Source organism: Bubalus kerabau, chromosome 6, assembly GCF_029407905.1.
Source record: "Bubalus kerabau isolate K-KA32 ecotype Philippines breed swamp buffalo chromosome 6, PCC_UOA_SB_1v2, whole genome shotgun sequence".
NCBI lineage: Eukaryota > Metazoa > Chordata > Mammalia > Artiodactyla > Bovidae > Bubalus > Bubalus kerabau.
In genome coordinates this window covers 80,858,325-80,884,982 of record NC_073629.1, presented here as the reverse complement: position 1 = coordinate 80,884,982, position 26,658 = coordinate 80,858,325, and the positions used below count along the sequence as shown (strand labels likewise).

The 26,658-nt window shown below is 41.7% G+C and overlaps 1 protein-coding gene across 5 annotated transcripts in view; it reads right to left on the bottom strand.

Annotated features, from left to right (window-relative positions):
• Positions 1-20,191, bottom strand: part of JAK1 (Janus kinase 1) — a 135,534-nt gene extending 115,343 nt beyond the window's left edge. For 2 of the 5 annotated variants that reach the window (XM_055585583.1, XM_055585581.1), the window contains exon 1: positions 19,977-20,191. The gene's annotated coding sequence lies outside the window, so the exon portion shown is untranslated. Of the gene's footprint in view, positions 1-4,283; positions 4,305-4,458; positions 4,824-19,976 lie in introns of those variants that run through there. The other 3 variants (XM_055585584.1, XM_055585582.1, XM_055585586.1) reach the window with 2 other exon arrangements.
• Positions 20,192-26,658: the final 6,467 nt, after the last annotated feature.

Below are 26,658 nucleotides of genomic sequence, written 5' to 3'. Positions count from 1 at the left end.
ACTTATCTGACCATAAATTTCTCTATTCACAGTGCTCCTTGAGAACAAACCATACTTACGGGAAGCTATTGGACTAAAAGGATATTCAGTTGTTAAAAATCTATCAAACTTGGTGACTAATAATCCAGGAGAGAGAGTCAAAATAAGTCCCTGCTTATGGCTTAAGTGACCAGTGAAGGTGATAATGACAAGGAGGTTAACATAAAGGGCAGACATTCTATGGAAAAACATAAACTTAGTTCTAGACCTATTGAAGAGTTGTGTTTAAAAAAAAAACAAAAACAAAAACTGCCAGTTCACAAAACAACTGAAATCAGCGTCTCAAAGAGATATTTATATATCTATGTTCAGAGCAGCATTGTCCATAATTGTCAAAAGGTGAAAGCGACCCAAGTGTCCACCAATGGATGAATGGATGAACAGAATGCGATACATACATTAAATAGAATAGTATTCAGTTTTTAAAAACAAGGAAATTCTAACACACACTGAAGCATGGATGAACCTTGAGAAAATTATACATTAATTACAAAAGGATAAATATTGTATGATTCCTCTTAAATGAGGTACCTGGCTTAGTCAAATTCATAGAGACAGGAAGTAGAATGGGGGTTGCCAAGGGCTAGTGGGAGGGGAGGTTGGAGTGGAGAGGTTGTTGGTGGGTACAAAGTTTCAGTTTTACAAGATGAAAAGCATTCTGGAGACAGGCTACACAAAGATGTGAATGCACATAACACTACCAAACTGTAACTTATAAATGGTCAATTTTATGTTGTGTACTTTACCATAATCAACAAAAATTTTAACTGCCAATTCAAGACATTAGACACTTGCTGTCTATCTGTGTAGAAACTTCTCATCCCATGTGGTTCTAATGGATCTACGGATACAGTGTCCTGCCCTGACCCCCACTGATGCCCCGGGTCTGACCAATCACTGTCCTCCTATGAGACCAAAGGGTGACCAAGCAAGAGTCCTTCAGAGAGATTTTACAAATGGAAGCCAGAAGAACAGCACGTTGGGGCAGCAAACTGTTCTCTTTTGAGCCGCTGGGAGAAAAACCTCACTGTGGCAAGAAATGAGACCAGTGAAAGAAAAGCAGAAACAAGGAGGACTCCTAATGAAGAGGATCATCCTTGACATCACTGGAGCTCATAGATTCTCCTCCTCTCCCCTTAAGAAGCTCCAGTTACATGGGCCAAGAAATCCCAATACCTTTCCTGTGCAAACCTCCTCCCCCCATCCTCAGACACCAAAAGAGAATAGGGACATCCAAAAGAAAAGCAAGTTCACTGAGCAATACAACCCTGAACAAGAATTTTCTCTCCAAAGCTCCTTTGGAAATTTTATCCGCAGTATCACATACTAGAACAGTAGTACACAGTTCCATCATTTAGTAAGCCCAATTCCAAATATAACACAATTTTTGCTGTTGGTAAATACATCAACATGTTAGGTCAAAATACCATTATATTTCAGAGGAAAAAATAATAATTGAAAAAACAATTATCAATCTAAATCTACCTAGATTATATAGAGAATGAGAGATATACAATGCATAAAACAGAAATAGATTTATAAATGTAAGTGTTTCTAAATTATCTCAAGTATAACATAAAAGAGAACATCTAAGCATTACTCTGAAAACTGAGGCTTTGGAGGAACATTCTAATACTAATGACAAAGAACAGAACAATACACAAATAAGATCTTTTATCTGTGCCCTATTTAAAGAACTTTGCCCTTTCCCTGTTGTTCAACTCTATGCTCCATAACTACAGGTTCCCTTGGTTTGGTTTTCACTAATAACTGACAAGGTTTAATTATATTAAAAATAAAGCTAATCAATAAGGTTTATGATTACCTAGGTATAATGACTCTCTTGTACAAACCAGGAGACATGGAAAAAGCAAATAAAAGGAGAAGAAATGGTGCTAGCTCTGCAGCCTTTGTCTGACTTACACAAATGGGATATCTAAAAAGCTGTCATGCTTGGAATTTACGTCAAACCAGTTTCATATCTGGAATATGAAAGGCTCACAACATAGGCTGCAAGAGAGATGCCTGAAGCAAAATTTTACAAATAAACTGCGCTCCCTGGGGAGTGTAGTTGTGAACTTTTATCACAAGACTTTGCAAAGATAAGCTAGCCTTGTTGATTTCACTGAAGCAGACCTGACCAATAAAATAACTTCACAACACTGGGAATACTATCCATGTGAAATCTTTGTAACCACTAATCAGGAAATGATCCATCTTCTGAAACTGCCTTGAGCCTCTCTCTCGTCATGAAAGATTAGTAGCCAGCATTTTAATCCTAAGAGGAAAAAAGAAAAGATGACCCTACTTCACTTGGAAGGGTTTTAAAGGTGCACTGCAGCACACGTTGTAAGCATAAAAATAACAAAGCTTGTCTCTTCCACAGAATTATTTTCCAGCTATTTAAGGTGGCTTCATCTCACAGCTCCAGAGCAAGTCTTGGAACCTGGCAGCCCAAAATGTTTACGGTGCTCTGGGGAAGATCTAACTGTTAGAAACACTGCTCAGGCATCCCACAGCCCACAGAACAATTTATTTGTGAAGAAACCTGCAGAACTTACTGTCTTAGAGAACCAACTGCGCAGACGTGGGATATTTCTGTTAAAGTACTGTGTGTGCTTTCTAAATCATGGCATAAATAATACCCAAAATTTTAAAATTTGAGTAACTTTCATGCAACGATACCATATAGTCTCCTAATAATCAGAAAATTCCCCAAAAACATAAGTACAAGATATATATAACAGGATTACTTATGGTAGGAAAAACAAACAATATCTATGCAACATATTTTAGAGCTAGGTAAACAAACTTTCATTCATTCATCCATCAGATCAGATCAGATCAGTCGCTCAGTCTTGTTCGACTCTTTGCAACCCCATGAATCGCAGCACGCCAGGCCTCCCTGTCCATCACCAACTCCCGGAGTTCACTCAAAATCATGTCCATCAAGTCGGTGATGCCATCCAGCCATCTCATCCTCTGTCGTCCCCTTCTCCTCCTGCCCCCAATCCCTCCCAGCATCAGAGTCTTTTCCAATGAGTCAACTCTTCACATGAGGTGGCCAAAGTACTGGAGTTTCAGCTTTAGCATCATTCCTTCCAAAGAAATCCCAGGGCTGATCTCCATCAGGATGCACTGGTTGGATCTCCTTGCAGTCCAAGGGATTCTCAAGAGTCTTCTCCAACACCACAGTTCAAAAGCATCAATTCTTCGGTGCTCAGCCTTCTTCACAGTCCAACTCTCACATCCATACACGACCACAGGAAAAACCATAGCCTTGACTAGACGGACCTTTGTTGGCAAAGTAATGTCTCTGCTTTTGAATATGCCATCTAGGTTGGTCATAACTTTCCTTCCAAGGAGTAAGCATCTTTTAATTTCATGGCTGCAGTCACCATCTGTAGTGATTTTGGAGCCCAGAAAAATAAAGTCTGACACTGTTTCCACTGTTTCCCCATCTATTTCCCATGAAGTGGTGGGACCGGGGGCCATGATCTTCGTTTTCTGAATGTTGAGCTTTAAGCCAACTTTTTCACTCTCCACTTTCACTTTCATCAAGAGGCTTTTGAGTTCCTCTTCACTTTCTTCCATAAGGCTGGTGTCATCTGCATATCTGAGGTTATTGATATTTCTCCCGGCAATCTTGATTCCAACTTGTGTTTCTCCCAGTCCAGCGTTTCTCATTCTTCCATATCATATACCATAAAAAGGTGTTGCCCTAACCAAAATTTATTACCTAGTAGGGTGAGAAGTCACTAGGTGAGAAAACCAGACTGTAGCACTACATTCTACTATCTCCTAGAAATTTTTTTTAACTTATAGATTCATACATACACAAAACAAAGGCTGAAACCATAAACACTGAAACAGTAACAAAAGTGTTTATCTGAGTGACATCTTAGAATTATTATTTACTTCTAATTTTCATAAAATGCAAATATGTTATTTAATTTCTTTAAAATGCTAAATAAATTTCTAAAGAATTCAGCATTAGCTATAGCAAATTTCTAATGACTGCCTACAAAGAGCCAATGTTAGGCCCTGACTTCTCTAAAAGTAAATGCAAGAATGGTTAACAGAATTCTATTTGAAACTGTAACTACTTTTCGAACACAGGATAAATAAATTATCTAAAATTATTCCAAACATAACTCTTTAGAGAAGCAACTAAAATGCAAAGGCCTAATGTCTCTAGAAAGAAAACCAAATATAGATTGATGTAGATCCCATAAAATACGTACCTTTCTTATATAAAATTTAAAAGTTACAAACAGTTTTCAATTCGCAGCCTGAATGAAGCTTTTTAATGTCTAAAGAAAAAGGTAAAAGGAAAAAAAATGAAAACTATTCTCTCCTCAGAGGCTCAAGTCAGGTTAAGCCGACTGCGCTGAAGCACCCGGTTTCAACCATACACACCTTGATTGAATTTCTTCCCAGTCTTCGATCCCACAGTGAGAATGTGCCGAGAGCAGGCCCTGCTACAAGAACAAGACAAGGACAGGCAGTTCTGACTCAGGTGTGTGGACAGAGCCTTGACAGTGACCAGAGGCAGCAGGCCTGAGACCAGGCCTCCAGGAAGTTCTGTGGAACCAGGCGACAGAAGCACCTGTGAGCTGCTCGACTCAAGCAGACTGTGGGAGGGGAGGCATCACAGGCTGTGCTGTTTCCTCGAACCGGTTAAGAGCAGCGCAGCCACCTGGTGCAGGGGGTAAGGGCAGGGCATGGGGCTAACTCAAAACCGCTTTGCCTCTCTGAATTTCAGCTGTTTAATGTTTCAAATGAAAGTTGTACAAGAGAGCACTTTTTTATCAGTAATGACTTCTCTTTGTTTTTGCTGTTCTTAATACAACTGTTACATCCATTAAGGTCTAATTAGATTTGGTGTACTTTGTAAAGTGGCTTTTCTCCTGACAAAAGAAATAACATAAAAAAGAAATGCCAGTCAAACCACCAAAAAGGCTTTCCGCAAGTCTATCACCGGCATTCATGTGATCAATAAAACTCTATTATTGACCAGCTGCTCACCTGCAGGCACAAGGCTGACTGAGACTAGAAGTGTAAGTAAGACTGACTTGGCCCCTGACCTCTGCAACTTCCAGTGTGGCAAGGGCCCAAAACAACAGTTTAGTATCTCTTCTCCCACAAGACACTGCCCTTCATAATGTCCAGGGTAACGGGCTGAACCTTACATAATCCTAATTTCTCTCAGATAATCTCCAAATCTCCTATCCACAAATACATCTAGACTTCTCAGAACTATTTGAACAAATGGGTACGTATTTAGTTATCCAAGCTCTCCATGTGACTACCTTCTGTATCATTTATGACTCAATCACAAATTGAGCAGATACTAAAGAGGTGGCCCACAGATGTCTTGGGTGAGTCACTAAGTGCTCTGATTCTCTGTTGTAAAATTGGGGAAGGAAGTGCCCCTGGGTGGCTTTGCTTTCTTTGAACTCTTAAAATTATTATAAGATATTATGGTCATTGTGTAGCTACAAACCATTCAACAACAATTGCTAGAAAATGTCTATAAACTTAGAACTAAATATGCTGGCATTTCATAGCAGACCTGTCTCCATGGTCTCTTAAAACCATCAGAGCTATCAGTTCTAACCTGAGAAAAGTAAACAAGACTCCAAGCCAAGAAGGAACTCGTTTGACAGCTTTCCTTGCCTCCCAATAATCAAAGCAATATTCTCAGAAGTGTCTGGCTCCCAAATACCTTTAAATGTCTTGATCCAGCCTAGCATAAGCAGTATTTTCTTCTGATTGTTAACTGCATGGCAATATTCCTCTTTCAAAGTTATCTGACACTGATTTTTTTAATTGAAATATATCTAACTACAGAGAAGTATAAAAAATCATTGATATTTTTTTAAAGAGGACTAACTAGGTCTCCTCACAGGGTCCCAACTATGTGGCAAACACAATGGTAGCAGCTGGGGATACAAAGGTCAGCCACGGATGAGGACAGACAACTAAGCAAATTAGTGCAATAACGTGTGTACCATAAAGCAAGGCACATAAGCCTTAAAGTCTAGCAATGCGGGGAATATATTCCAACAAGTACACTGGTAGTCTCAAGTTTATAAACAGTTGGGTCTTTATAAAAATTCATTCCCAATTGGTTATTTGAAATTTGGAGCTCATTTCCCCCCAGTACACACTACTATAAACGTGGTCAGGTTTCCAAGCCAACACACAAAAGACTAATTGAACACAAAATACCTGCAACACTATACAGCTGCCCTGCCAAATAAGCAGAAAATATTGCTGCAGCCAGAGAGAACCATGCTATCCAACCATTCTAAGCCTCAGTTTACGAATCTGAATGACTGGCACAGAATAGGCATTTCATAAATAATATTTGGTATATTTTTTTCATTTGCTTGAGATTACACACCTTTAATTCTCCTTAGAATAAAAGCATCCATAGTTGGGATTATCAGTCATTATTAGAAAATGTTTGGGTTTTCACATAAAACAAAAAGAGATTTAAGTGTCTAGGCAAGAAATGTGCAAAGAAGGGGTTTGATGAAAGTGCACTACACATGAGAAAAGGGTAGCATGAACTAAAATGAAGTGCACAAGAAGAGCCTGGAGACAGGAAAAAGACAGGTTTATGATGTACGGAGGATTCTCCTGATCAGAGAAGATAGGAGATGGAACCTCAGGAACTTTCCAGTTGACTTATTGGCTGTCTATACAATGAGAAGACAGAGGTTAACAAATAATAACAGTAGTAAAACCTTGTAGGATGTTGGTATACAATTACACGTGCTCATTTAATCTTTACAATCCTATAAAGTAGGTACGCTATTCTTATTCTGAAGTAGGGAAAACTGAGGTTGAATAACTTACTAGTAAAATAAACTCAGTTCGTAAAATAAAGTAGGATTCAAACCCACAGACACTGGTTCCAGATATGGGAAGTCCGAACCATTATCTTATACTGATGCTTTTGTATATTAGTGGGAACCAGCTATTAACATAAGGGGGTTTCCTGCATTAGAAGTTTATAGCTTGAATAATAAAGTTCCCACTTTAAATATATAAACATTACATAATCATTTACAGACTTTCTGACAATGTTCAGTATCTGGGGTGGGAGTAGGTAACTAACATTTATTAAATGGTACTGAATCCCAGGCACTGTCTGAAACGGTGAACTAAGTTATTTAACCTTCACAAAACAGCCATGGTGACAGGTTCTATTAAATCCACTTTACAGCTTCCATGATAGCTCAGTGGCAAAGAATCCGCCTGCAATGCAGGAGACCCCAGTTCGATTCCTGGGTCAGGAAGATCAGGGATAGGCTACCCACTTCAGTACTCTTGGGCTTCCCTTGTGGCTCAGCTGGTAAAGAATCTGCCCGCAATGTGGGAGACCTGGTTTTGATCCCTGAGTTGGAAAGATCCTCTGGAGAAGGGAAAGACTACCCATTCCAATATTATGGCCTGGAGAATTCATGGACTGTATAGGCCATGGGGGCGCAAAGAGTAAATTTGCACAACTGAGCAAATTTCACTTTCATAGTTGAGAGAAAGTGAGGATCAATTGGGAGCCCAAAATCACAGTGTCAGAGGAAAGCCTAAGACCAGCTCCTCCTGGTTCCAAGTCCAGAATGCTTTTCATAACACATCTAGAATACTCAGATCTAAACAGGTAATCATGCGACATGTTATACAATAACCAAGTAATATAAAGTAACAGAAAGTCGAGTTTGAGTTTAAAATGTCAAAAATATTTCACAGGAAAATACTAAATTATCTTTAGGACTGCTAAATTAACCCAACTCACCCATCTCAATCTAATCTCCCAATTAGCCCATCTCACCTCACCCCTCATCCCCCCACAAAAAACAATCCTTTCAGATCTTCATTACTTAGCATCTAACAATACCAAACACAACACAGGTGGCTAGAAGCACTTCTCCTAAAGCCTGAAACTGCTTCAGAAGCATCAGGCTGGAAAGGAGGGTAGCACCACATTCCTCAGGTTTTCATGTAAATGCCAGAAATAAAAGGGAGGGAGTGACAAGACAATAGAAAGAAGGCCTTTTTAAGAGGTAAAGTGTTTTCCAATTGGATCTCGGTAAAGCTAGGGGGGAAGGAAGAAGAGTAGAAAGCTTTTTTTTTTTTTAATGAGAGTGCTGCAAATTTGAATTTCAGCTATGCCATTAGCTTTGTTTGCTCATGTGGAAAATGATGCCATTAAGATTCAACTCTCTGGCTATTAAAAGATTAAATTAAATATCAAATGCAAAGCACGTAAACAGCTGACACGTAGTAAAAGCTTACTAATCTTGAGTCTCATCCTCTTGCTCCCCCTCCTTAGCACTTGACAAGATGTGCCACATGCCCCACAAACCTGGGAGACGTGAGCTACCCGAAGGACAAGTTCACCAAAAGAGCACCAGACACTCAAAGTGGTCTGCTCATTTTCCACCAAACTCACAGCATGATTCCCGTATTGCCCCAGGGCCTTTTTCCCTGCTTCTTCTAAGATATTCACCATCTTTAAGTCGCATCAGGTTGCATAAAACAGGGGCCTAGTATTTTTTATTTAAATTCCTATTTCTTACCAAAAGTTGGGGCTTCTTATACACATAAACACACACACACACACATACACCAGAACCGTTCATTAAATGTATTTAATACATGTGACAAGTGATCTGGTGGAAGACTGAGGCAGGGAGACTATTGTGAGAAAAATGAACAGCAGCCTAAAATAAGCAAATAACTTGGCCTTGAGTTTTCAGGAAAGGAAACATGATTTACTGAGCAGTCTTTCTCTTTTTCTTTTATACAAAAGGAAATATCAATTCCTGAAGAGGAACATTAAAACTTATGACAGGACCAAGAATATCACAGCAGTCTTCCAAAATGTTTGATCTTTCACAAAACTGTACTACTTCATACAAGAGTCAGGATTTAATGTGGTCACATTCCTAGTAAAAATGTTCCCCCTTTGAGCCTCTACAAATCGTTTACACAGGATTTAGCGTTTACTGAATAAACAACCATGTACCTTCTGTGAAAGGGGATATTACAGGGAATAAGGCCCTGTCCTCAAGAACCCTGGGACTGCACAGTGGAGGAAAGCCTACACAGCAACTGCAGCACAAGGCGAACACCACGCCCTGAAAGAGGACTGCGCGCAGCCAAGGAACCAAGTGTATACAGCACACGCCTTCTGTGGGGGCTGGAGACGGAGGGACCCTGACAGTCACAGAATCGTGACAGATGGAGAGCACGAGGCATGGGCAGGTCCACAGAGGGTGAGGAAGCAGAAAAAAATACGAGAAATGTTTGAGGCGCAAATGTAAAATAGTGAACCATCTATTTGGGCACAGTGTAGATAGATGAAAGAAATGGGACAATAAGCTGAAAAACTGAGATCTTATGACAGGGACCCTTGAATACTACACAAAGGTGGAATTCGGACTGTTTTCTGCAGACAATAGAGCTTATAAAGGCAGCAGTCCGGGAAATTCTATGACATGAGTCAACTGCATGAAGATTCTCCAATGTCTGTGGGGAAGACAGAAGGCAGGGGAAGGCTGGAGGGAGGGAGACTGGGTTGGAGACTACTGTGATCACCCAGGTAATGAAAGGAAAGCTAGGTCAGAGGCAGGGAACAGCAGAGAAGAGCCACACACTGGGAGGGACACTGAGAGGGTCTGGCAAACTGCTGAACTGGGGGCTGGAGGGAGAGAAACCAAGATGAAATAAGGCAGGGGTCAGCACACTTGGGTCCACATGCCAAGTCTGGCCTCCTGCCTGTTTTCCACAGCAAAGAAGTGTACAAATTTTACTTTTTTTTTTTTTTTTTGCCATACCACGCAGCATGTGGAACTTTCCCAACCAGGAACTGAACTCACACACCCTGAATTGGGAGTGCGCAGAGTCTTAACCACGGGACTACCACAGAAGTCCCTGATTTTCACATTTTCAAATGGTTGGGGAAAAAATAATTTGTGACAAGTGGACACTCAAATGTCAGCGTCCACACACAAAGTTCTCCTGGAGCACAGGCACACCCGTTGGTTTACATGTTGTCTGTGTCTGCTTTAGTTACACAGCTGCCGAACTGCGGAGTTGTCACAGAGCGGCATGCTCCCCAAAGTTGAAAACATTCACTGTCTTCCTTTCTACAGGAAAAGTTTTCTAACCACTGATTTTGAGGGCTATGCATAGACACAGTACTAAAAGGAACAGAGAAATCACCCACTGGTTGGGTGGGTCAGAAAAAGATGCTATCAATTCTGAAGCAGTTAAACAGGAGATATCAACAAGACATTCAGGTAAGCAAGTCCACCATGGAATGGAAAGCTCATGCCACCATGGGGCCTAGGCACCTGCTGTTCTCTGCCTGGTATTCTTCCTCCAGGTCCTGGCATGGCCTGGCTCCTGCAGTCTGAGCCCAAATGTCATTTCCTCAGAGGTAGCCCCTCTCCTGCCTACCTAAGCATTCTCTACCCATACCATACTGTTTCTTTATCCTCACCCGAAATTATCTTCTTTATTACCATGTTTAACATCTTTGAATGTTGGCTCCTTAAGAACGAGACCCTACCTCTTATTCCTGTGTCCCCAGTGCCCTGAACAGTTGCCTAAAGCTGCTCAGTCAGTATTTGGGCAAGTAGGGGGTGGAGAAGAAGGAATATGAATAAAAGAGACAACTGGAACACAGGTGAAAGCAGGTCACCTGCAGTTCTAGGAACACGTAAGATCTGCCAGTCGCAGAACCTTTAGGAAAGTCTTTGACGGGGGGCACGAGAGAGAGAAGAGCAAGGGAAGACACCTAAGAGAAGACAACCAAGACAAGGAGAGAAAGGAAAGGAATATTATGTCTCAGAAGCCAGACAGCAGTGGGGTGGGGCATCTTTCAGGAAGGAGTGTTTAGCAGCATCAAAATGTCTCAGATAAGTGCATTAAAAAGGCCTCAGTGTGACAGCAAAAAGGTCACTGGTGACCTCAAACAAGTCTTAAGAGCGTGGAGATGGTAGTCAGATAGCAAAGGGTTAAGAATGAGTATATGGGAGGAAGTAAGACTTTCAAGGCACTTGGTAGCAGAGTAGGCAGAGGTGCTCCCAGGGGTGGGGTGCGGAATCCTGTATGTCATACAGTGACTCCAGTCCCACCCTGTAACCCACGTCTTGAAGCCTTCAGTTGCCCCTGCCGTGCTAGGCTAAGGCCCTGCCTCCGCGGGCGGCTGCCAGTTCGCCAGTTTGCCCCTCTGTCCGCTCTACTCCAGTGTTGGTTTCACCTCAGATCCCTTGTGCGGTTTCCTCTGGCTGGAAAACCTCCACAGCCTCTAGGCCTGGCTAGCTCTTTCACTCTTCATATTGCAATTTAAAAAAAAAAATCACAAAGACCCCTCTTCTTACTGCCCCCCACCTCTGCTTTATACCAAACTAAAACATCTCCCCAGGTACTCAGCGTTCTTGTTACAAGCAGTTGTGTAACTGTTTAAGTATTGTGTCTTTTACTAGCCAGGCAGCTTCTGAGGGCAGGAATCAGGCCCATCATGTTCTCACATAATATACAATCTACAGATAATGGAAAAGTAATGGAATGAACATGAAAACCCAAGAGCAATTTTATCTCAAGCAGTTTATGCATCACAAGTGGCTTATTACTTCCCAAATCCCACATCAGGTAGGCTTACAATTTATGTTTAGGCCAGTCTGGCCTCCTCTGATCTCCCCTTCCTACTTCTGACCAACTAGGTGAAGGTCATTCTAAATATGTAAAAAAAAAAGGGGGGGGTGTTTTGAGGTATCATCATATATCAGATGATCTTCCCAATGAGGTAACTGACATACAGTGATTAACAGACTTGCCCATAGTTTTACAGATGACTTTAACTGAACAAAATCATTCAGAATATTAAATATAGGCATTAAAGCATCTTCCTTTTTAAATCTGTATTTTGTGAATTAGCCCTGAAGTGGATTTGCAGGTGTACTTGGCCAAACACCCAGAGTACCTCTCTATGATATAATCTCATCTATCTGCCTCCCTGTTGTATGGCCCATTCAGCTAGTTTTATAATAAGATTTTTCGCTGGGAAAATATACATTTGGCAGATTATTTTCTCCTTGATTTTTTTTCTTCTCTCTTTTCTCCCACTGTAACATAAAAGATTATTTTAAATTCTACTAATTGAAAAATTGCTATAAATTACAGCCTTGCTACAGTCTGAGCAAATTAACTGTGCAAATAAGCCTGCAGATAAAACTGTGCTTAACTGAATAAACTGCTGTCAGTTCTAATACCCTTAAGCCCTTTAAGACACCATTTAAAACAAGAGTTGCATTAACTACAAAGTGTTCTTATCTACTTCTGCTTTATACATTCAACTTGTCTGAATTACCCAACGTACCTGGGATTTAACAGACCTAAATTTATTTTTTTTTTAATATCTATAGGTCAGTCAGCCTGTTCACCATTTGAGCTGGACTTCCCTACCTTACGCATCACCTCCCCAGTAAAAATTAGGGAGTTTTACTGTCACTTTCCTTGTCAAATGCGAAGACAAGGAGAAGAGACAGCTAACTTCTTTGTTACTCAGAGCACATGGAATGAGCCTATCATCAAGAGTGCCTTTCCAACCATATGACAACTACTGTTCTTAAGAATATGAATAAATGCAACATAAACATTACTGAGAAAGAAATACAGATATATTCACAATGTGATAGGAAGAAGAGCCAACTTCTGTACAATTTTATATTTTAGGTAAGTCTTGCTTTAGGAAAATGCAACACATACATGGAAAAAGAAACTTGATAAAAACAGCACTCAGGGGAAACAACATTATTTAAGAGTTTTCATAAACATTTATAATTCCTTAACAGCAAATTCCCTAGGACATTACCTGATTTATAAGATTTTAAGCTTCTACAAAACTCTAAAGACACCATTTTACAAACAGGTATGCTGGTGCCCCTCTGCCAACAGCTCACCACTCGCTAAGTAAACTGAATCAGGGAGAGCAACACAGTATTTTTATACTGACTTTCCCAGAAAGCCTAATACATTCCTACCAAATTATATACCTTGGATGGCATTTAAAGTTAAATTAAAAGCACCTTTGTTTCTCATTTTTTCTTAAAAATGTTAAAAATGGGGCAAAACCTAATTTATTTACCACCTTGGGGCTGTCTACATACTGAACTCTTCTAGATTTGAGAAAATGTCTTCTTTAGGTGCCTAAACATTTTTTATTTATCCATTTCTAACTGAAGCCTTTCTAATATTGAATGAATCAGCTACTCTTTGTTTTCTATTTAGTGGGTCCGCTTCCCTACCATCTTACAGCATTCTGGATATAATTTGAACTCTTCGTTTTTAACACAAAGCATATTCACCAATTAGAAGGGAAAAAAAAAAAGAAAGCGAGAGAGCCAAAAAATGTTTAACACCATAACATGTGCCTGGCACCACTCCCAAACCTTTAGGTGTAGTCAGTCACTCAATATTCAAATAATCCTAGAGGTAGGTACTACCTCAACTTCCTTTTATGGATAAGGAAACAGGTATAACCTGCCCACATTCTTACAGCTAGGATCAAACTAAACAGTCCAGCTCCAGAGCCTCCAAAAACACAGATTACATAAAAAACAAGACAGTAAGTCTGTCTGTGTACTATCCAGACGTGTAACTAAGTTGACCTGATATAGTCTCTCCCCCCTCCTCACTGGTGGGTTCCAGCAATTATCATCACCTTCTCCACAGAAAGCCACAGCTCCCCTCCTTAGGTTTGCAGAGGTAGATCACTCAAGTCACTTTCCCTGAAGAGTGAAAGCTCCTCCTGCCGAGCAAAAATTCCTCACCAGGTTTTCACACAGAAGAAAGCTCTTACTTCAAGGCTGTCCTATTGCAATTGTGATAGCAGCTTCTTACTCCACCCCCACCTCTGCCTACCACTTGCATATCTCTCAACCCCTAAAGCTGCCCTTTTCTCCTAGAGACCAGAAGTATTTGGCCTCATTTCCATTATGCTCCACAACTTGAACTCTTCTCTTCTTAATGGTTTGCTCATTTTCCATACCAATTACTGTACTGTGTTGTGAGAATGACACCTTCAATATGCTATGGTATTTATGATGGCTCGGCCTCTCCACTAAATGGCCCCACACAGGGTGCTTCACTTTTTGAGTTAAGGTTCTGCTTTTCATAAACCTCTCCTCATTCACTTCCAATATAAAAATTAACACTGCCTGCCTCAGACAATGTACCTTCCTGTATTCACCCTCTTAACAATTCCCATCTCTTGCATTTGTTGTATTTAATCTCCTACTGCCTTGAGAATCAGTTAGGTTAATTGTCTACAAATCCTTTATAAATTAAAAGCAAAGCAAAATAAAATTTTACTCTACTATAAGGAAAACATACGTGGACTTAATGACATGTATTCTGACTCTAAGTATTTCTATTTCCTAGCAGTCTTCTGAACAATTGATAAAAGTGTATAGTAAGGACCATTTTCTGTGATGCAGAGGATGAACAGTTGCACAATGGTCAAATGAAGCTGATCCTTTATAGAGCTGTCGGTACTTCCATTTTCTAATGATGCTATTCTGAAGCTCAAAAACTATGAATGGCTTCCCATCTTCCTAGTTCATTCATTCAACATGGGCCACGGTCTCTGAACTCACAACGCTCAGAGACTTGAGTAGTCTTCAGAGCCTGGCCCCATCCTGTATGTCCAAGCCCAGCCTCTTTCTGCTGCCTCTCAGTACCCTGCTCTGGTCACTGTGGCCACCTCCAAATTGGTCACCCACATGTACATGCCCACCTCTGTGCCTTTGCTCATGCTCTATCTCTGCCTCAATTTCCATCCACCCCTAAGGAAAAGAACTCCTACTTACTCCTCAAGCCCAACTCAAATGATTTTCTTAAAAAAGAAAAAAAAAAAAAAAAAAAAGCATTGGAGGGACTTCCCTGGTGGTCCAGTGGTTAAGGCTTCTGGCTTCCTCTGCAGGAGGCTTGGGAATAGCCCCTGGTCACTAAAGACCTCACATGCCCATGCTGCGAGGAGCAGCCAGGAAAAAAAAAAAAAAAAAGCATCAGACAAGGGCTCCAAGCAGGATTCAGCTCTCTTCAGGGGCTAAAGTGCTCTTAACTCTGACCTCTACTATAACATCAACCAGACTGTGTTATATTTATAGCAGGCTTGTTTCCATATGAACTGTCTTATCCATCTGCCAGGAACTTTGTAACAAAGAGATGTTTGTATATACAAAGAATGAGTTAATGAATCTATAAAAAGTGGGGAACAAGGGGTGAGCTACTTGGTACTCTGACTTTAAAGGAGTACCATGATGGTTTCCAGGAAACATTCTATAATGTAGGATTTACTTATTTTTATGTGCATAACCTGCAACGAAGACTCTATGAACATACAAAGGATCATCCACCAAACTCTATAAAAGTAGAATTTTTGCCTGTTTTTTTCTGTTTACTCCCTCCCTGAGGCTCACAACAGGAGCTCAAAAAGTATTTACTAAATGAATAAATGAATGCAACAGAGTGCTGTGTGAATATTAATGGTAAGTAAATTCAGTTACCACAGATTAGAAAAATCCCAACAAAGACCAGCTCAGTCTTCTGTCTAGAGCAGACTTAAATTTACATTGCTTCTAAAGCAGGGCTTGACTGGGCATTCGGCAGTTTACTCAGAGCACCAAGGAAAAATGGTGTGCCCACTGATAGCTGTTAAGAATCACAGATCATAAAACCTCAGAAGTAAATACACCACGGAAATGAACTTAAAACTTTTATGCTTTCTTGTTGCCTCAAACTGCCAAAAAAAGCTGGTGCACTTCAGAGGAAAGAATACTCATAGGAAGTAGTTTCCTGCCCTGAAACACGGTCATTTCAACATGGCAGCTGCTATGTTACCATAGGGTTTTCGAGACAGGAAGCAACAGTGGCACACCTAGCTGAGAGGAGAGCAAGAAGCAGAGAGGAAACAGCATGCCAAACAAGAAGGCGGGTGGAGGGCAGTTGACAAAGTACAAAAACAAAGAACCAATTCCTCTAATGTCTTCTATAATATAACTGACTGTACATAATTATTAGGGAAAAAAATGAAGGGCACAAAAGCAAACAGCACCTTCCCTGGTCACCAGCTGTTGCTTTTTCCATAGTTAACTCTTCTCCTGCATTAATGACTCGAATAGAAAAAAAACTGATAAGAACTTGTCCTTAAATGGGTAAGGGAGTGGGCCATGGCTGACTTTTCTCCTGTACTTTCTACTTTATGGTCTAATGTGTGTTTGTTTTTTTGTTTTGTTTTGTTTTGTTTTTTCAATGCATTAAATGAGAAAATCTTTACATTTAAAGAAATAATGGAGATTAAAATTTTATGTTCTAATAATAATAAAACTACATTAAGTAAATCCTCTACCCTATAAAATGAAGGAAGAATTTAATAACACCAAATAATCCAATTTTGGCATTCAACATACTGTACCCCCTTTCCTCCTCAACAACCAGTATACCTAACAATTCATTTATTTTAAAAAATCACATCTTACAAAGAACCAAGGGGGTTCTCTAAAAGTGATTGCCAAGAGGGAGCAGGATGGGGAAGTTTGGGATTAGCAGATGCAAACAATTATATGTAGGATAGATAAACAGCAAGGTCCTACTGTATAGCACAGGGAACTATATTTAATAAACCATAATGGAAAAGAATATTAAAAAGTCTATGTGTGTATTACTGAGTCACTGCAGTACAGCAGAGATCAGTACAACACTATAAATCAACTATATTTCAATTAAAAAAAAAATCACGTCTTCACAATAGTTATAATTTGCACAGCACTTCATGGTTTCCATCCATTATTTTTGTAATTTTTCCCAACAGCTTTGTGTGACAGCCAAAGTGGATATTTTACAGATGAAGAAAACAGGTGCCTGAGTGAAGCAGCCTGCCATGACAGAAGCCAGGATCTTGTTACCCACTTGGCTAAAGCATAATTTCTCAAGCCCAACACTACTGACATTTTGAGCCAAAGAATTCTTTGCTGTAGGGGGCTGCACCATGCGTTGTAGGATGCTGAACAGAATCCTTGACCTCTACCCACTGGACACGAGTAACACTGCCTCCTCCCACTCCCACCACACCCCGACAGTTCTAACAACTAACAATGTCTCCAGAAACTGCAGATACCTCCTTAGGCGCACAATTATACCCAGCTGAGGGACACTGGTCCAAAAGAATCTACAAGGTTTTTTCTGGTATCTTTATTCTATGATAAGGCTCCACAGAACACTGGGCCATGATAAATCACAGACCATCAGATGCTGCTTGCTCAGCAAGATTCAGTTAATTAATCAATTCTCTATCCACTTAAAATATTTTTTTTAATGTGAAAACAGACAAGAGAAATTTCCTTGTATAAACACTCACATCTCAGATGATATATCTTCTAAGAGCATATTACCACATTAGAACATAAGTATATACATAATAAAGATATATAAAATAATGTGCATTTAAAGGGTAAAAACTTAATCAAAAAACAGACTTCGGTCTTTGTTAATAAACTTTATGAATGCAGCTATACCTTAGAATCCCCTCTATTAAAATGGGTATAAACCTACACATTCTCAACACTTGCTTCAGCTGGGTTTGTGTCCAAACATATACTTCAAGCTATTCAAAAGAAACTGAGTGATAACTTCAAAACATTATTAGAATTTCTGGTCTGCAGTTGAAACCATTAGTGTTTGTGAACCCAGAATCTAAACTTGCAGATTTCATTATCCCATTTAGAAGCATTTCTTCATGTCATTTAAAGAGCCCCTTTTCCTGCAAAAAGCAATTCTGCCCTCAAAATTCCTTACTTTCACCAGCTTTTTAGCAAATGTCTGAATTAAAAACATTTTGCAAGCTAATTCCCCTGAACACTTTAAACCTGCAAAGGGTAGATACCAATTGATCAGAGACAATTATAAACACATATAGAGCATTAGCCAAATTGATATTAAGACTGACTAAATTACAACAAATTGAAACATAGTTATATTTTGGGAAATGTTTGAATTATTTTATCTATGTATGTATAATTTATTCACCCTCTATCATCATTTCCCAATAATAATAAGCAATTAGTATATTGTGGAATGGGGAAACTAAACTAGCTTTATTCAATACGAAGTGTCACACTGCAATCCTAGTACTAAAAAAATACATTTTGGTATTTAGAGAAACTAAGATACAGTATAAGTGCTTAGCTAATACAACACGGAGAGTTAAGAGGTTGTGATTATTCCTATTCACACTGTTCATAATCTTGTAGGTATGATGCACTTGCGTCTTTAAATGTGATCTGGATCTATACATAGGAGACATTTTATCCATATTACAATGCCTATTGTACCCAAAGTGTCTGGTACCCTTGTAGCCTCCATTAACCTTCACCACAAAGTACAGAAGAACACATTGATCCTTCAATAAAAACGACTGCTTGGTCTTGAAAAACAGTCACCCAAAGCAAAAGCCAGAAACAACACAAAATGGGGTTTTGGAAAGGAAGGAACAAAGATTTAATCAATATAAAATGTTCATCTTAAATATTTTTTTCCAGTCTGTAAATGCCCATAACGCAAATCTCTTTCTTAAAAAAAAAAAAAAAAGAAAAAAAGCCAACAACCAAACACTCCACGATCACATTTGTTTCTCCATTATACTCATCACTTAACTATGTCAGGTTTTTAACGCTTTCATCCACCGAAAAAAAGTAATGACAATTTTATACAGATGTAAACTGCCACAGAGAGAAAACTCCTGGACTCTTAAAAAAAAAAAAAAAGCATGTACCCAACCAGGGACAGAAAACAGCTCACAGCCACGTATTAAGCCAAGTGGCACGGGGGACGGGGTCCTCTTGCCATGGACACAAAGGAATTCACAAAGAATATGCCGTATCAAAAAAAAAAAAAAAAGGTGCAGAACACCTGGTAATAATCATACCCTTTTTCTAGTCTCCTACAGAAGTTCCTCGGTAAACACATATCCAAGGCGTCCACATCCCTGGAACCTTGGGGAGTGACTTACAAGGGGGTGTTTACTAGTCCTGCTAAAGCGACGTCTCTTTTCTGATGTTTGACGGCCGCGCGCGGACGGAGTCTGAGGAGTTAGACAAGGAGCCAGAGACCAGCCCCACTTTCGGTTAAGCAGACCCTTTACAGAAGGATTCACTATTCGCCGAACGGCTCTTCACTGTTCCTCTTCCCTGGCCCTCCGGCCCAGGGTGCGTCATTCACACTTTTCTCCGGTTGCCTGGGGCCCGAGTCCCAAAAGAACCTAAAAGGGGAGGGGGCGTCTCCTGAGTCCCCCGACGCCCCTTTGCCCCAAACAGGGCCCCAAATCCTAGAAACTTTCCTTCGCTGAGATGGCAAAGAAGTCAAAGGCTAAGACCCTCAGCATCCGTCCTGAGGCCTGAAAAATCCTCCTACCGCTCCCCGGCAATTCTGCCAAAAGGCTGGCGGTCAAGTTCTCGGTTCAAGAGCGAGGGACGTCAAACCTCAACCCCGCGCCTGTATCTCCGGGTGGTATAAACAGGATGTCAGCGCGTCCCAGGCTTGTTTATGAAAACTTGGTGTGCACTCTGGGGGAGGGGGCAGAGAGCCTTAACCTTTCCCCTTCGGGGCTGGGGGGCCCCGGCCCCCGATCTCCCCGCCGCCAGCCGGCTCTGCTCTGTTGGAAATCCCCCGCCTTCCCAGCCCGCCCCAACCTCGGCCCGGCCCGGCCCCCAGGTCCAGCGCGAGGAGCGACCCAGGGTGCGCGGCGCGCGAGGCCCGAGAGGGGCAGCCGCGTCTCCCACCAGTGCCCGGCTGAGAGCCCCTAGTGTCGCTGCCCACGGCCGCCGCAGGCTTCCCTACCTCCACTCGGTGACACTCACCACTTCCGTGTGCGCCTGGGCCGGGGGGCTCCGGGTCACTGCGAGGGTCAGGGTCAGGGTCGGGCGGCCAGCTCCCTAAGCGGCTAACCCCCCAGGGCCCCGGCGTTGACGCGCCGGGGGCTGAGGAGTGGGCGCAGGGTTGGCAATCACCTTTTCGGTGCGGGCCGGGGTATGTCTGCGGCGGCTAACTACTCGGCGGCCGCCGCGGCCTGCGCTGGGCGACGCACCCGCCTCCCGCCCCGCCCCACGACTGGCCCCGCCTACCACCCCTCGGCAGGTTCCGCCTCCTCGTGGCGTCACGCACAGCTGCCCCGGAAAGGGGGGCGGGGACCGCGGTGGAGGCGGAGGCGGTGGCACGGCCACCGCGCAGGACCCAGTGCCTCCAGCCTTCCAGCCTTCCAGCCCCGCCCCCATCCTGCTTTGCTCACGCCCCCGCCCCTCTCTCGCTTCTTTTTACCACGTAGTCTAAAACACCAATGCAGGATGAGAGGTCTGCGGCCAGAAAGTGAAATTGTCAGGATTTGGCCGTAGGTAGACCCCTCTCAGATTTGCAGTGCACTTCACCACATCTTTGTGCACTACGGTGCATTTCTTACAGTTCTTTGCCTCTTGTTCCCACTGAGAAAGAGGCGAGCTAGTGAGGCACGAGGCTAACAGGAACTTAAGAAATAAATCTTCCTACATTGACAGGTTACTTCACATCCTACCCATTCTGTATTTAAAGGTCTTAGAAGTTTTTTAAAAAACGTATAAATAGTAATAAACACATTTGTTGATATCTAATGTGTGCCAGCGATTTTAATTTTTTACTAATAATCCCTCGAAGTAGGTTTTATCTTCCTTTCATCCATGAGGAAACAAATCAAGACTTAATTATCTTAGTCAGGATCATGCTATAGCCCAGGTTCGTACCCCACAGGCAGTCTATGACCAAATCCTGGTGATTTTGCTTCCCAAGCGTGTCTCCAGTCCATTTGTTTCTCCAAGTGTTCCAACAACATGATCCTGGCTACCCCCATCTCTCATCTCATCTGAAGGACCGCAAATATATCTTAAGTTGTCACTCTGTAGTCAATGCAGTCTCCAGTTCTACACAGTGAGCTTTTTAAAATTCACATGTGAGTGTTCCACTCATTCCCATACTTAAAATATACCATATCTTCTCATCCAAAGAGGAAATCTTTGGATGAGAACCTGCCTAGGCTGTGCATAATTAGACTTCTGCAACTCAGCTCACTGCTCCCTGAGGCTTCCCCATGTGTCCTGACTCTACTAACCCTCCAGGATTCCTGGAGACTTGAGGAGTTACTGCGGCTTACTTCATACAAAGCAAGTGTTGGGTATGGTATGTGGTGCATGAAAATTGCATTTGAATCTGGAGTTCCGGGTTCTAGGTGTGACTCCCACTATTAACCACCTGTGTTACCCTAAACAATTTACAATTTGCTCATAAGAGTTGAGGGGCAAACTAAACAATCTCCAGGGTGCCTTCTGGAAGGAGATAGCAGAGCTAACAGAGAAGACAAGAGAATCAGGTGGGGAAGGTCCAGCCAAGCTGCCTACCTTGTGAGTGTTTGAATGTCTTGCCTTACCTGCCACTCAACACTGTTTGCATCATTTTCTTCACCTATCAAATAATACCTTCTTCATAAAGATTATGCTGAAAGTGACCTAAGATAACGCCAGGCCCTATACATGTGGTAGGCCTTAAAGAACAGGTGGCAGTGATATGAGTGGAGACAGAAACATTAAAGAACTGAATTTCAGGTAAGGCAAAGGGTACAGAAAAGGGAAAGTCAGGAAAGCTGCAATGAACTCACTGGCTTGAGAACAAATCTGGTTGCTCTGCAGGACTCATGAAATTAAATAAGAAGAGGAACTTGGTCGAATTCAGACCCATCCCCTACATACCAAGCATTGCACTGGGTGCTGAGGATTCAAAAAAAGACCCAGTTCCTGATGTTACTGAACCAGGTTCATTGGTTAGAAGCTCAGCAAGTCAAATGTTGAGGCACCAAGATGTGCAGCAGAGAAAGGAGTTATCCACAAGGCAGCCAAGCAAGAAAATGGGAGAATAAATCTCAAATCTGCCTCTCCAAAGGGAGGAGTTTGTATATTTCAGAGATAAAGAAATGGTATAGTCTCAGGTGTGGGGAAAGATGACTGAGGGCAGGGAAAAGATGAAGTGATCAGGTTCTGGACAGGAGTATCTGAATTACATGCTTCCTCATGGTATTTAGGGCTTCCCTGGGGCTCAGCTGGTAGAGTCCGCCTGCAATGTGAGAGACCTGAGTTCGATCCCTGGGTTGGGAAGATTCCCTGGTGAAGGGAACAGCTACCCATTCCAGTATTCTGGCCTGGAGAATTCCATGCACTGCATAGTTCATGGGGTTGCAAAGAGTCAGACACGCCTGAGTGACTTTCATGATATGCATATTCAAAAATGGAGGCACTTACCATGGTCTGGGGATACAGTTTTTGGCCCTCTGATGTCCAAAGGTTATTTATGGAACACTTGTGCATGCCCAGTTTTAGAGTCAGTGGTCTCAACCAGTCTTAGCAGGCTGGAATTCAGACTAGTCCCAGCTGACTCCAAGTTCCCAGAAAACAACTCTGTAAAGCATCTTGTGGTTTAAGCTATGAATCTTGGTGGATATGCAATTTGCAACAAAATAATTAAGCCTTGCTCAATGAAGGCAGGCTACAAGCAAGGGGTTTTTTAGCAAGCTGTAAGATAAGCTCAAGAATTTGGGTTAGTTACCAGCTTCTGTTGACCCTATAGGGCATAGTTTCGCTAACCTCTGGATGCTCACAGTGGAGTGGAGGAGATAGATAAGCAACAATCCAGTATGATTCATGCTCTTCTAAAAGTGATCAATGGAAGAACCATGAAACCCAGCCTGAAGAAATCAAAAAGAAAAGAAGAAGCTACAAGTAGCAAATTAAGTCATAGGAACCAGGGAGAAAGTGGTACATACAGGCAGTGGTAAGTATATTCTGTGTGACTGGGGAAATAAGATGAGCCTTATGCAAAAAAGTTTGCCCAAAATAGTTGTTTCTGAGGTATGTCAGCAGATTTTATTTGACGAGAATCAATTCAGGGCTGAGTTTTTCAACCTCAGCACTAATGATATTTTGGACCAGAACATTCTTTGTCATGGGGGGTGGGGGGGGCAGTGTGCTGTCCTCTGCACTGTACGATGTTTAGCAACATCTCTGTTCTCTAACTACCAGATGCCAGTAGCAATCCCCTTTGCTCCTCCTCCATTCTCCCCCCACCGCCAGCTCCCTAGTCCCCACCTGATTGTTACGACAACCAAAAATGTCTTTCAGTTCAGTTCAGTCACTCAGTCATGTCCGACACTTTGCAATCCCATGAATTGCAGCACGCCAGGCCTCCCTGTCCATCACCAACTCCCGGAGTTCACTCAAACTCACGTCCATCGAGTCGGTGATGCCATCCAGCCATCTCATCCTCTGTCATCCCCTTCTCCTCCTGCCCCCAATCCCTCCCAGCATCAGAGTCTTTTCCAATGTGTCAACTCTTCACTTGAGGTGGCCAAATTACTGGAGTTTCAGCTTTAGCATCAGTCCTTCCAATGAACACCCAGGACTGATCTCCTTTAGAATGGACGGTTGGATCTCCTTGCAGTCCAAGGGACTCTCAAGAGTCTTCTCCAACACCACAGTTCAAAAGCATCAATTCTTCGGCACTCAGCTTTCTTTACAGTCCAACTCTCACATCCATACATGACCACTGGAAAAACCATAGCCTTGACTAAATGGACCTTTGTTGGCAAAGTAATGTCTCTGCTTTTGAATATGCTATCTAGGTTGATCATAATTTTTCTTCCAAGGAGTAAGCATCTTTTAATTTCATGGCTGCAATCACCATCTGCAGTGATTTTGGAGCCCAGAAAAATACAGTCTGACACTGTTTCCACTGTTTCCCCATCTATTTCCCATGAAGTGATGGGACCAGATGCCATGATCTTAGTTTTCTGAATGTTGAGCTTTAAGCCAACTTTTTCACTCTCCTCTTTCACTTTCATCAAGAGGCTTTTGAGTTCCTCTTGGCTTTCTGCCATAAGGGTGGTGTTATCTGCATATCTGAGGTTATTGACATTTCTCCCGGCAATGTTGATTCCAGCTTGTGCTTCTTCCAGCCCAGCGTTTCTCATGATGTACTCTGCATAGAAGTTAAATAAGCAGGATGACAATATACAGCCTTGATGGACTCCTTTTCCTATTTGGAACCAGTCTGTTGTTCCATGTCCTGTTCTAATTGTTGCTTCCTGACCTGCATACAGGTTTTTCAAGAGGCAGGTCAGGTGGTCTGGTATTCCCATATCTTTCAGAATTTTCCAGTTTATTGTGACCCACACAGTCAAAGGCTTTGGCATAGTCAATAAAGCAGAAATAGATGTTTTTCTGGAACTCTCTTGCTTTTTCCATGATCTTTAGACATTGTCAAATATTCCTTGGGGAACAAAAATCATCCCCTTTGAGAACCGCTAATCTAGGGATAATGTAGAAGATGGACTAGAAGGCAAGGAGATTAATCATATAACATTGCAAAGCTCCAAACTGCAAGTGATGAGACCAACATCTACAACAATGCAACAGGGAGAGATATAGGAAGTTGTCAAAAACCTGAGGGGATAGAATAGACAGTGGGTAATGACTAATTAGATCTGGATGTTGTGGCAGAGGAAGGAATCTCATGTGATTCCCAAATTCTCTAAATTAGTTGACAATGACCAAGGATGCCACCAATTAAATTGGGTGAGGAATTCAACTTTATGTTTGAAAGTAGAAAAGCTTTTAAAAGTTACTCTATATGGAATATATAGGGAGAGAGAGAAAGATCAGATCAGTCGCTCAGTCGTGTCCAACTCTTTGCAACCCCATGAATCGCCGCACGCCAGGCCTCCCTGTCCATCACCAACTCCCGGAGTTCACTCAGACTCACATCCATCGAGTCAGTGATGCCATCCAGCCATCTCATCCTCTGTCGTCCCCTTCTCCTCCTGCCTCCAATCCCTCCCAGCATCAGAGTCTTTTCCAATGAGTCAACTCTTCACATGAGGTGGCCAAAGTACTGGAGTTTCAGCTTTAGCATCATTCCCTCCAAAGAAATCCCAGGGCTGATCTCCTTCAGAATGCACTGGTTGGATCTCCTTGCAGTCCAAGGGACTCTCAAGAGTCTTCTCCAACACCACAGTTCAAAAGCATCAATTCTTCGGCGCTCAGCCTTCTTCACAGTCCAACTCTCACATCCATACATGACCACAGGAACAACCATAGCCTTGACTAGATGGACCTTTGTTGGTAAAGTAATGTCTCTGCTTTTGAATATGCTATCTAGGTTGGTCATAACTTTCCTTCCAAGGAGTAAGCATCTTTTAACTTCATGGCTGCAGTCACCATCTGCAGAGATTTTGGAGCCCAGAAAAATAAAGTCTGACACTGTTTCCACTGTTTCCCCTTCTATTTCCCATGAAGTGATGGGACCGGATGCCATGATCTTCATTTTCTGAATGTTGAGAGAGAAAGAGAACCGTGTAAAAGGAGAAATAAACATATTTCCTTTTAAGGTGATATGTAGCAAGAAACCTACAATCTACTCCAAATATTAATCTAAATTGAACCAAATCAAATGTAATGAAGTAGAAGTATCTTATTAGGAAATTATCTTTTTAAAAAAGCATCCAACCAACAATCATACATACATAGTTTTCACACATGAATTTTCATCAAAAGAGCATTTGCTCACCAATCTCTCTGCAAAAGCTATTACCTAGATTACAATGGGGAAATAGATTCAAACAGTGAAGTTTGCCTTTAAAAGTTTATACTGAACAAAACTAAATTAAAATACCATTGTACAAGTCATAACATTCAGTTACAGGAAGTTGGAAACTAGAAAAGAGAAGCAAAATCACCTCTAATTTTCTTGTAATTATTTTTTCACTAGCGATATTTTTAATACAAGTATAATTATAGTATACTTGTAATTTTATAAATGTTCCCTTAAACTTATTTTAATTTATAAGCACTTTACCTAAATGCTTACTACCGAAGTTTCATAATCAATGATTTTCTTCACGCACATAACCTAAATAATAATTAAATATGTAACATTTATAATAGAAAATACCTTAGGAGACATTCACAGAAATGGGATTATTGAATCAAATGGACTGCATAGTTTTACATTCTTGATTCATAGATTCATATTGGCCTGTCACTTTCCAAGAAGTTTCCACAAATCTATGGCCATACTACCCTGAACATGCCCAATCTCCTCTGATCCCGGAAGCTAACCAGGTTGGGCCGGGTAAGTACTTGGATGGGAGAAGTTTCCACAGATTTACACTGTAAGGCAATGGCACCCCACTCCAGTACTCTTGCCTGGAAAATCCCATGGGCAGAGGAGCCTGGTAGGCTGCAGTCCATGGGGTCGCTAAGAGTCGGATACGACTGAGCGACTTGACTTTCACTTTTCACTTTCATGCATTGGAGAAGGAAACGGCAACCCACTCCAGTGTTCTTGCCTGGAGAATCCCAGGGACGGGGGAGCCTGGTGGGCTGCCGTCTATGGGGTCGCACAGAGTCGGACACGACTGAAGCGACGCAGTGACGCAGCAGCAAATAGATACATTGTTCAGTTTTGTAACAA